This window comes from Sapajus apella, unplaced genomic scaffold (genome assembly GCF_009761245.1).
Source record: "Sapajus apella isolate SASKATOON/1434 unplaced genomic scaffold, GSC_monkey_1.0 scaffold20, whole genome shotgun sequence".
Lineage (NCBI taxonomy): Eukaryota > Metazoa > Chordata > Mammalia > Primates > Cebidae > Sapajus > Sapajus apella.
In genome coordinates this window covers 18,216,277-18,227,939 of record NW_022436960.1, presented here as the reverse complement: position 1 = coordinate 18,227,939, position 11,663 = coordinate 18,216,277, and the positions used below count along the sequence as shown (strand labels likewise).

The window sequence follows — 11,663 nt, the reverse complement described above, 5'->3', positions numbered from 1 at the left end:
TTGCTAAATCATGAGAAATCTATATTTACTGTACATTCTCAAGTGCATTGTGTTGAAACAAATTTTGTTCTAGATTTTACAATATATATTTAGTACAGTCCTCATGAAGCTGCAGCTACAAGAAAGAACTGACTCTTGATTTTGGTGCTGAGCTTGGTGGTAGAGAGGCAAAAATGGTCAAAGTGGCAGCTTTCTATTTTGCTTTGGAAAGAATGTCAGGATAAGAGATAAGGGAGAATTTTAAACCTTGTTCCACATCACATAAAAGACTTTTTCTTCATTCTTGTATTAAATTCAAGGAGATATAAAAAAAGCCCTCCTGTGCCTTTATCTTATATATTAGGCTTCTTGGAAAAATCAAATTTTTCCTAGCTCTGAAACATCAGAATGTCATTTTTAAACAAAGGAGAAGATTTAAATTGATACCACTAATTCTTTCAGCAAATAAAGAATAAAGTCATTGAAAATGATAATTTTATAAAGCTGTGAGATTAAGTAGACTTTTTTTTTTTTTTTTGAGGCAGAGTCTTGCTCTGTCGCCAGCCACCAGGCTGGAGTGCAGTGGCGCGATCTCGGCTCACTGCAATCTCTGCCTCCCGGGTTCAAGCAATTTGTCTGCCTTAGCCTCCCAAGCAGCTGGGACTACAGGCGCACGCCACCATGCCCAGTTAATTTTTGTATTTTTTAGTAGAGACGGGGTTTCACCATGTTGGCCCAGATGGTCTCGATCTCTTGACCTCTTGATCCACCCGCCTTGGCCTCCCAAAGTGCTGGGATTACAGGCGTGAGCCACCATGCCCAGGCTAAGTAGACTTTTTAACATCAAAAATGTCATGGACCATCTCATGTAATAATAATAATAATAATAATAATTTTAATATGTATTAAATGTGAAAATGGATGACGAAAAAGTATATTATAAAATAAAAAGCTCTTTGAAATAAGTGTTTAATGTATTAACCATCATATCATAAAATATGTGTTTATACATTTATAAAAATTGTGTGTGCGTGTGTATGTATACTATGTAGTATATATACAAGCAGACAACTTTTAGTATGTATATACTTTTGGAGAATACTAGTAACAATTTTACTATCTGTCCCCTCACACTTTGTGGATTACATTTTATTGTCCATTGCCAAATGTGACTATCTTTAGTGACTGCATTTCACTGAGCTTGGGGTTATGAAAAGACTGTCTTCCTGAAATGAATTCTCAGATTCACTGAGACCATAACCACTTCATGGAAGCCCAGGGATCTCCAGGTGCACCTGTTTGTGTCTCATTTATACATATAAAGGAGAATGACAATTTCAAAGGCAGTGTGGATCCATGGTGACTTTACAGGCATGTGTGATTTCACGGTGACTTTTTTTTTTTTTTTGAAGTTCATCGTCTTTAGACTTAAGGAATTAACAGGGGTCAGGGAGATTATGCCAGGCTGAGGGTTTCTTGGCTTCTGGAGACAGGCCCAGCTAAAGCAAACAGGAAAACAGGGAAACAGGAAGGGGGCAGCTGGAAGGTTTGGTCTTGAACTTGGGGAGTGGAAAAGTGATGATCCCCATGACAGGAGCAGCAGAAAGAATCTGCATCTGAGGATCTGGGGAAGGTCTGGGCCACCCAGAGGGGCATCCCTGCCCTGGGGCTTGTCGCTGGGAGGGAAGGGAAACAAGCCCCTTCCCTCAGTGCTGAGGAAAAGGGGCTTGGCTCGGTCTCCTCCTGCCCTCTCTCCATCTGTGGAGAAACGGGGTCCTTGCCTCCTTGCCCCTTTCAGCCGCCCAGAGCCGGTCCTGGCTGAGCCTCTGGAAAAACCTTTAGCCGAACTCATAGGTGCTGATCATGATGGCACAAGAGGTGGCAGCTTTGATGATCAGAGGAAGGAAGCCTGCAAAGCATCCCCTGGTGCCCAACTCGCCCGGATCCGGATCCTCCGCAGCAGCAGCCAGGTGGAGTCTACATGCAGGGATGTCACTCTCAGAGCCTCCATCGCTCTCAATGCGACCTGGCTTTGGGTCTTCACCAAGTCAAAGGGTAGAGTCAGCACAGCAGCCACCGTCCCTGAAATGCCACCAGCCACAAAGCTCATGTCCACCGAAGTCTGGTCCTTTGGCCTGAGCCCATTCAGCCAGCTCTTCACCAGCTCATAGTTGAACCAGTACAGGGCTGAAAAGGGCACATCTTGAAGGGCAGTGGAGCCCCAGCCCAGCCGCAGAGAGCACCAGCCACCCTGAGCCACTGCAGTTTGAACAGTCACCCGGCTCCTGGTATGACATGTGCTGAGCCTGCAGCTTTGTCCTCATGAGCTCCAGGGGGCTGTCCCAGGCAGGCCAGCGTGCCAGCCACCATGGGTGCATAGAAGTCAGAGGTCAGGGCTCGACCACACAGGAAGGCCTTGATTTGGTGGTAAGCAGTGAAGCAGATGGTGGTAACTGGCACAGTCATCACCAGAGTGATGGGGAGGCTTCTCCAGAAGGTCCTGTTGCCCTCGTGCCTCCGGATCTTCACGAAGGCGTCCATGGTGCCAGTGAAGCAGGCTGGATCTTGAAACCAGGTGGGACAGTGGGCACCATTTGGACACAGATACAGGGGCTCCAGGACATCATTGTAGTACAGGAGGCACTTCCCTGTGGATTGGAGACAGGAGGGCAATTTGGTATAGGAAAGGTTCCACAGTCTGGAGAAAGGCTTAGATAAATGAGGAAAGATAGTGAAGAGCTGCAGAGGAGTGCATGCGGAAAGGGCTTTCTCAAATATAAATAAATAAACACAGTGTTTAGTATTAGCATTCTTTAGAATGAACAATTATGAGAAAAATGTCTTTGAAATTTAAGTAATTAGAAGAAAATAACGAAACCAAATAAGCACAGAATGTAAAGCATATGACAACGTTAGTACAGTAATATTTTGTAGGTACTATTGTACAATACAAATATTTATGGTGTATAAAGTCCTTCATAAAGTGGGCTGAACCCCGTGTTTCACTTCTGCTAGTATCTGCCATATTCTTCATTTTGGCTAGCCCAAACTACAAGTGGGTACCAAAATTAACCTCCTTATCCCACCTCCACACTTCCTGTGCCTGGAATTCTCCTGATAAACTCCTACTCATGTTTCAATCCCAGATCAAATGGCCCCATTTTATGAAGCTCATCGTGCTTCTGCGAGCACTAGTTGCTCTCCTTTGCCACACAGCATCTTACGCTTTCTTTACTACAGCTGTAGTGAGGAGCCAAGTAGAGATTGTTCATTCTCCTGATTTGATTGTAAGCTGCTAAATGTCAAGAATATACTTCATTTATCTTTGCAATTCCATTGCCTAACACACAGTAAACCCTTTAGAAGCCTGTTGAGTAAAGTGTATGTATTTGAGAACAAACTAGTCAATTTGTAATAGATAGAAATTGAATATCAAATATATACTATTTTTAACAAATTAAAAGTGTGTAGTGTTGGGAGGGTGTGGTTAGTGCTTATAACCCCAGCGTTCTGGGAAGCTGAAGCAGGAGGATCACCTGAGGTCAGGAGTTCGAGACCAGCCTGGGCAATATAGAAAAACCTCGTCTCCACCAAAAAATACAAAAATTAGCCAGGCATGGTAGTGTGTGCCTGTAGTCCCCAGCTATTCAGGAAGCTGAAGCAGGAGAACCTCTTGAACCTGGGAGGCAGAGGTTGCAGTTAGCTGGGACTGTGCCACTGCACTGCAGCCTGGGCAATAGAGCAAGACTCTGTTTCAAAAAAAAAAAGTGTGCAGAAAATTTTCAGCTCTTTTATTATAATATAATACAGTCATTTTCAAAGAAAAGACATCTAGCTCTTTAAATCTGCACACAAGTAAGGAAATCAGACTATCAGATTATGCCACTGCAATATAATTTTAATTGACACTTGTCTTTCTAATGTAAATCCCTAGTCTCATCCACTCTATAAGGCCCCTGAGAGCATCGTTCATGACACAGGACTCTGTATCCAGCAAACCAACCCAGTAGCCCACAAAAATAAACACCAAAAATACATAATGATATTGCTTTTGATAATATACACATTGACTTTATTCTCTAATTAATAAAGTGGTCTCCCCTTATCTGCAAATGGGGAAGGCAAGAACCCCAGTAGATGCCTGAAAATGAGGATAGTACCAGACCCCAGGATAGTACCAGACCCTATGTTTTCTCCTATACATACATACCTATGATAAAATTTTAATTCATAAATTAGGCACAGTAAGATATTAACAACAATAGTGAATAATAAAATAGAACAGTTATAATATGCCAGCACGCCTACTCTTTCATTTTGGTCACATTGTTAAGTAAAGTAGGAGTGACTTGAACACAAGCACTGCAATACCACAATAGTCGATCTCATGACAGAGACAGCTACTAAGTGACTGATGGGCTGGTTGCCTATGGAGCATGGAGATGTTGGACAAAGGGAAAATTCACATCTCATGCAGGGTGGAGCGAAATGCAAGTTTTCATCAAGCTGCTCAGAACAGCATGCAATTTAAACATGAATTGTTTATTCCTGAAATTTTCTATTTAATATTTTTGGACCATTGTTGATTATAGTTACCTGAAAACCATGGATAAGGAAGGAATACTGTATAAGGTAAATTACTATATGATGTTGTAGTTTTCTTACTCTGATGCCTCAGCGTTCTCTAGCTCATTTAATTGTCAGTGTATTTGTTTTGTTCAAATGCCCGTTCTAGCCCATTTTACTGAGAACATTTTACTTAAATTTAAAGGTTTGACTTATGCCTTCCAAAGCAAATTTTCTTGGGCCATTTCTACTTTCCAACCCAAACTAAGTTAGACATTCTCAAGTTTGTCTTCACTGAACTTAATATGTAATATACACATCATATTGGATTGTAATTGCCATCACAAAATATGACCTTCTTCCTTCAAAAAGATCATGAGTTCTTCATTTGTATGTTCCCAGAGCCTAACACAGTACTCTGCACACTGTAGATTCTCAATAAATGTGGGTTTCATAAATGGATGATGTTAATTATAAGCACATATGTCAATTACATCACTATGCTGTGGTTGATTCAGTAGCATCACATGAGCATGTAATTAGAAAACTATGCACAAGATCAAATGTATAAATGTTGCTCTCAAATTACTCTTTGATGACTGCATACCAGCTGAGTCTTAAACATAAGCTGACATATCCTGAACACTGCAGGAACTCAATAAATAATTAGAAAAATAATTAAAAAGTTGATTTAACCAATTGATGATTCTAAACCTTGATATTTTTGAGAAAAATACATTCACATCAAAGTAAACATTATTGATGTATTTAAAATTCAAAGATCAAAAATGTATTCAGGGTTAGGTTCTTATATCATACATTATTAAGATATAAATAACCCTGCTTGCATGTTGTGCTTATAGAAATTGTGAAGGGAGTTCACATTTACATATCAGTGTGTGAGTCACCAAAAGGAGTAGTTATAGGAAAAAAAATTTATCATAAGAGGAAAAAGAGAAATTCTTCGAAGCCATATTGTTTGTTAGAAATGAAGAACTGGATGAATAAAATGGAATGTAGTTAGTTCTCAAATATACTTATTGTTAAAAAATAAATAATATGACTTTCTCTTTCCTAATTGAATACCCTTTATTTCTTTTTCTTGCCTGATTGCTCTGGCCAGAACTTCCAATACTATATGGAATAGGAGTGGTGAGAGAGGGCACACTTGTCATGTGCTAGTTTTCAAAGGGAATGCTTCCAGTTTTTGCCCATTGAGTATAATATTGGCTGTGGGTTTGTTATAAATAGCTTTCATTATTTTGAGATACATTCCATCTATGCTTAGTTTATTAAGAGTTGTTTCATAAAGGGGTGTTGAATTTTGTTGAAGGCCTTCTCTGCCTCTATTGAGATAATCATGTGGCTTTTGTCTTTGGTTCTGTTTATGTGATGGATTACGTATATAGATTTGCGTTTGTTAAACTAGCCTTGCATTCAAGGGATGAAGCTGACTTGATTGTGATAGGTAAGCTTTTTGATGTGCTGTTGGATTCTGTTTGCCAATATTTTATCGAAGATTTTCACATCAATGTTCATCATGGATATTGGCCTGAAATTTTCTTTTTTAGTTGTATCTCTGCCAGGTTTTGATATCAAGATGATGTTGGCCTCATAAAATGAGTTAGGAAGAATTTCATCTTTTTGTATTGTTTGGAATAGTTTCAGAAGGAATGGTACCAGCTCCTCTTTGTGCCTCTGGTAGAATTTGTTTGTGAACTCATCTGGTCCTGGACTTTTTTTGGTTGGTAGGCTATATTAATTACTGCCTCAACTTCAGACCTTGTTATTGGTCTATTCAGAGATTCAACTTCTTCCTGGTTTAATCTTGGGAGAGTGTAAGTGTCCAGGAATTTATCTATTTTTTCAAGATTTACTGGCTTATATGCATAGAGGTGTTTGTAGTAATCTCTGATGGGACCTCTTCAAGGGAACTACACACCACTGCTTAAGGAAATAAGAGAGGACACAAACAGATGGAAAAACATTCTATGCTCATGCTTAGGAAGAATCAACATTGTGGACATGGCCATACTGCCCAAAGTAATTATAAATTGAATGCTATCCCCATCAAGCTGCCATTGACCTTCTTCACAGAACTGGAAAAAAACACCTTAAACTTCATATGGAACCAAAAATGATCTCACATAGCCAAGACAATCCTAAGAAAAAAAAAAAAAAAGAAAGAAAGCTGGAGGCATCATGCTACCTGACTTCAAACAACCATGCAAGGCTACAGTAATCAAAACAGCATGGTACTGGTACTAAAAAGAGATATAGACTAATGGAGCAGAACAGAGGCCTCAGAGGCAACACCACACATCTACAACCATCTTTGACAAACCTGACAAAAACAAGCAATGAGGAATAGTATTTCCTGATTAATAAATGGTGTTGGGGAAACTGGCTAATCATATGCAAAAAGCTGAAACTGGACCCTTTCCTTACACCTTATAAAAAAAATTAACTCCAGATGGATTAAAGATCTAATATAAGACTGAACACCATAAAAACACTAGAAGAAAACCTAGGCGATATCATTCAGGACATAGGCATAGGCAAGCACTTCATCACTAAAACACCAAAAGCAATGGCAACAAAAGCCAAAATAGACAAATGGGATCTAATTAAACTTAAGAGCTTCTCCACAGCAAAATAATCAATAGAGTGAACTGGCAACCAAGAGAATGGGAAAAAAATGTTGCAATCTACACATCTGACAAAGGGCTAATACCCAGCATCTACAAAGTACTTAAAAAAATTTACAAGAAAAAAAAACAACCCCATCAAAAAGTGGGTGAAGGATATGAACAGATACATTTCAAAAGAAGACATTTATGCAGCCAACAAGCATATGAAAGAAAGCTCATCATCATTGGTCATTAGGAAAATGCAGATCAAAACCACATTGAGATACCATCTCATACCAGTTAGAATGATGAGCATTAAAAAATCTGGAGACAACAGAAGCTGAAGAGGATATGGAGACATAGGAACACTTTTAGACTATTGGTGGGAATGTAAATTAATTCAACCATTGTGGAAGAGAGTGTGGCAATTTCTCAAGGATCTAGAAATAGAAATACCATTTGACCCCGCAATCCCATTAGTGGGTATATACCCAAAGGATTATAAATTGTTCTATTATAAGGACACATGCACACGTATGTTCATTGCGGCACAGTTTACAATAGCAAACACTTGGAATCAGCCCAAATGCCCATCAATAATAGGCTGGATAAAGAATATGTGGTACATACACATCATGGAATACTATGCAGCCATAAAAAAGGATGAGTTCATGTCCTTTGCAGGGACATCGATGAAGCAGGAAATCATTATTCTCAGCAAAGTGACACAAGAACAGAAAACAAAACACTGCATGTTCTCACTCATAAGTGGGTGTTGAACAGTGAGAACACATGGACACAGGGAGGAGAACATTACACACTGGGGCCTGTTGGTGGGTAGGGGAACTAAGGGAGGGATAACAGGGGTGGGGAGATTGGGGAGAGACATTAGAAGAAATACCTAATGCAGATGATGGGGGATGGATGCAGCAAACAACCATGACATGTGTATACCTATGTAACAATCCTGCACGATCTGCACATGTACCCCAGAACTTAAAGTAAAAGGGCTAATATCCAGAATCTACAAAGAACTTAAACAAATTTACAGGAAAAAAACTAATAAGCCCATCAAAAAGAAGGTGAAGAATACGAACAGATATTTTTCAAAAGAAGACATTTATGCAGCCAACAATCATATGAAAAAAAGCCCTTCATCCCTCGTCATTAGAGAAATGCAAATCAAAACCACATTGAGATACCATGTCACATCAGTTAGAATGATGATCATTAAAAAATCTGCAGGCAACAAATGCTGGAGAGAATGTGGAGAAATAGGAAGAGTTTTACACTGTTGGTAGGAGTGTAAATTAGTTCAACCATTTTGGAAGACAGTGTAGTGATTCCTCAAGGATCTAGAAATAGAAATACCATTTGATTCAGCAATCCCATTACTGGGTATATACCCAAAGGATGATAAATCGTTCTATTATAAAAACACATGCACACGTGTGTTCAATGTGGCACTGTTTACAATAGCAAAGATTTGGAACCAACCCAAATGCCCACCGATGATAGATTGGATAAAGAAAATGTGACACATATATGCCATGGAATACTATGCAGCCATAAAAAAAGATGAGTTCATGTCCTTTTCAGGGACATGGATGAAGCTGGAAACCATTATTCTCAGCAAATGACACATGAACAGAAAACCAAACACAGCATGTTCTCACTCATAAGTGGCTGTTGAACAATAAGAACACATGGACACAGGGAGGTGAACATCACACACCGGGACCTTTTGGGGGTGGGAAGCTGGGTGAGTGACAGAGGGGGTGGGGGATTGGGGAGGGATAACATTAGGGTATGAAGTGAACAGAGGCTCCTGTGAGGAACAAATTAACCTGGGAACATTTATTAGGAACCACTGTCAATATCTGATTCATCCCTCATATGTGTTGAATTGGGAAAAATGAAGTTGATGTGACTATTAAAAAAGCCAAGGTCAAGACAGAACGAGTCAATGCTTATAGAGAGCGTCAGCTGAAGGAAGGTGCCTCAGACATCAGAGATCAAGAGTGACCATGACAAGCTGACAAAGCCAACCAAATCTACGGAGTGTGTAGCAGCTGAAGGTGATCACCTCCCAGAAGACACAGAAACCAAGAGACTATTAAAAAGTATGACAGCAGCCATCATTCCATGCAAATGAGTGGACCTAGAAATCCAAGGCAAGTTGGCTTTAATGAAAAGCTTCTTTTACTTTTTCTGCCCTGGGTATTGTTCATGTTCTAACAAAACTATGACATATTCTTGGGACTTGGCCCTAGAAGGCCACATGGCTACAGCACCATATCTAACACTGGCTAAAGACTGTCAGAATTCTCTGCAAGGAAAATTTCTCCAGTTCTTTTCTAAATTCTTCATGGTTAAAACTTTTAACTCAGTTGGCTACATTTGAAATGAGGAGGACTTTTGAGACCCTAATAAAAACCTGAAATGCATAGGCTGCAGAGGTAATTTGTAATTTTAGATTTTGATTCACAGAGAAGAGAAGAAAATGTTTAAAAAACCAACATTCAGCTGGCGTAGTGGCTCACGCCTATAATCCCAGCACTTTGGGAGGCCGAGGCAGTCGAATCACCTGAGGTCAGGAGTTCAAGACCAGCTTGGCCAACATGGTGAAATCCTGTCTCTACTAAAAATACAAAAATTGGCTGGGTCTGGTGTCACACACCTTAGTCCCAGCTACTTGGGAGGCTGAGGCAGGCGAATCCCTTGAACCCAGGAGGTGGAGGTTGTGGTGAGCCTAGACTATGCCATTGTACTCCAGCCTGGGGACAGAGCAAGATTCCATCTCAAAAAAAAAAAAAAAAAAAGCCAACATTCTACAAGGAACTGCACATTTTGTAACACAGTCATTTCCCACAACAAATATAAGAAACAAAATTTGAGCAGTGAATAGCACTGCTTAATTGGACATGTATGAAGAAGAACAGCATCTGCAGTTTTATTTAAAATGCATATTAACCTGGATTAATGTTACAATTCTCTTATTTCAAATAATATATTGAATACCAGCTATGTTAAAAAAAAATTACCTTTTGTCTCCCTACCAAGCTCTAATGTTGCATAATTCACCAGGTGCACAAGGGACTTGATCTGTCACTGGGGCACTGAGAACAGGCCAAAAACAAAAGCTAGACGTCTGAACTGAGTTCCAGCTTGGCTCAAAATAAGCTCAACTTGCACCCCAAACTGGAAGTAAATATTTATGACGGTATGGTTTTGTGCGCTCGCAGCTATGTACCTTTCTCATCATCCAGTTGGTTATCACAGGAAAACAAACAAACAAAATACAGAGAAGCCACAATGCCACATGGAAGTCAATTGAACTCATGCAGCAGGCAAGATGAAGGCAGATAGTTGGTGCAGCGAGATAACTGTCTCAGGTACAGAGATTTGTTTAAGCTTTTAAGTCAATTACTTGAATGCACAGAAATAATTCTATACCTAATAGCCCAGCCAAAGTTAAGGCATTTTTATCTATTAATTCAAACTGAAAGTTAAGAAGTCTAACTTTGATGCTTAGATCAGATATTTTGATTTGTATAGTGAGGCAGGAGTTTTGTTTTAATTTCCATGGTGTTAAATTTAACTTTACTGAAACTGAAGGGACTATAATTTTCTGATTCAAGTAAATAAATAACAGTCATAGAACTAAGATTTTAAAGTTTAAAAAACTGTGAAAAATATAACTTGAACTTCTATAATAGCAGACTTGTCATTTTTCAACCTCTTTCTTTATGCAAAACATTCGTGGAACTAACTGAAACACATAAAGTATTAGACAATTAGGAAAAATGGTTCAGGTATTGTTTCCCCTGGATAGAATGATGAAAATTGTTTCTCAGGCTTAAAGAATTTCTTTGATTTCTCAATTTAGGGTTTTTAGGTATCTAATATTCTAATAATAAAAATGGTTCATCTAATAAGACTCCCATAGTGTCAACATATGTTGTATTTTGTGAAACTTTTTTTATATTAAGAATCCTCTGCAATTTCAGCTAAACAAAGTAACCCTGTAGGGAGAAACAATTTTATTTTAAATGTCTGAATTTTTTGGAGTATTTGGGAAGGTAATCAATACTGCGTAATTACATTAGTATCAAACTTTCTAGAACAACTGATATTTTTCATGATATTTTTAACATTCTGATTCTTCTGATATTTTCTTATTTCTTTTCTCTCTTTCTTTCTCTCCTTTCTTTTCTCTCATGTCCCCACCTATAATTAGACAACTTTGTAGTAGAAATAGTGAAGCTATGAACAGACTTGGTGCTGTTGAAAGTCATCTGTTTTTAAAAGTCTATACAAAAGTGTAAACCTGACTCCAGATTCCCCCTAAAAGAAGAAGAAAGCTTGGCCTAGACCAGATGTTCATTTTTTAAAAAATCAAAACTACAGTTTCTATCACTTGGAGAGGCCATGATTGAAGGGAGAAAACTTCAGAAGTTCTTGTAAAGTGACAAGTAGTAGATTATT

At 38.9% G+C, this 11,663-nt stretch overlaps 1 pseudogene; it reads right to left on the bottom strand.

The window, feature by feature from the left end:
• Nucleotides 1-1,616: 1,616 nt before the first annotated feature.
• LOC116557690 lies at nt 1,617-2,682 on the bottom strand (annotated as a pseudogene).
• Nucleotides 2,683-11,663: the final 8,981 nt, after the last annotated feature.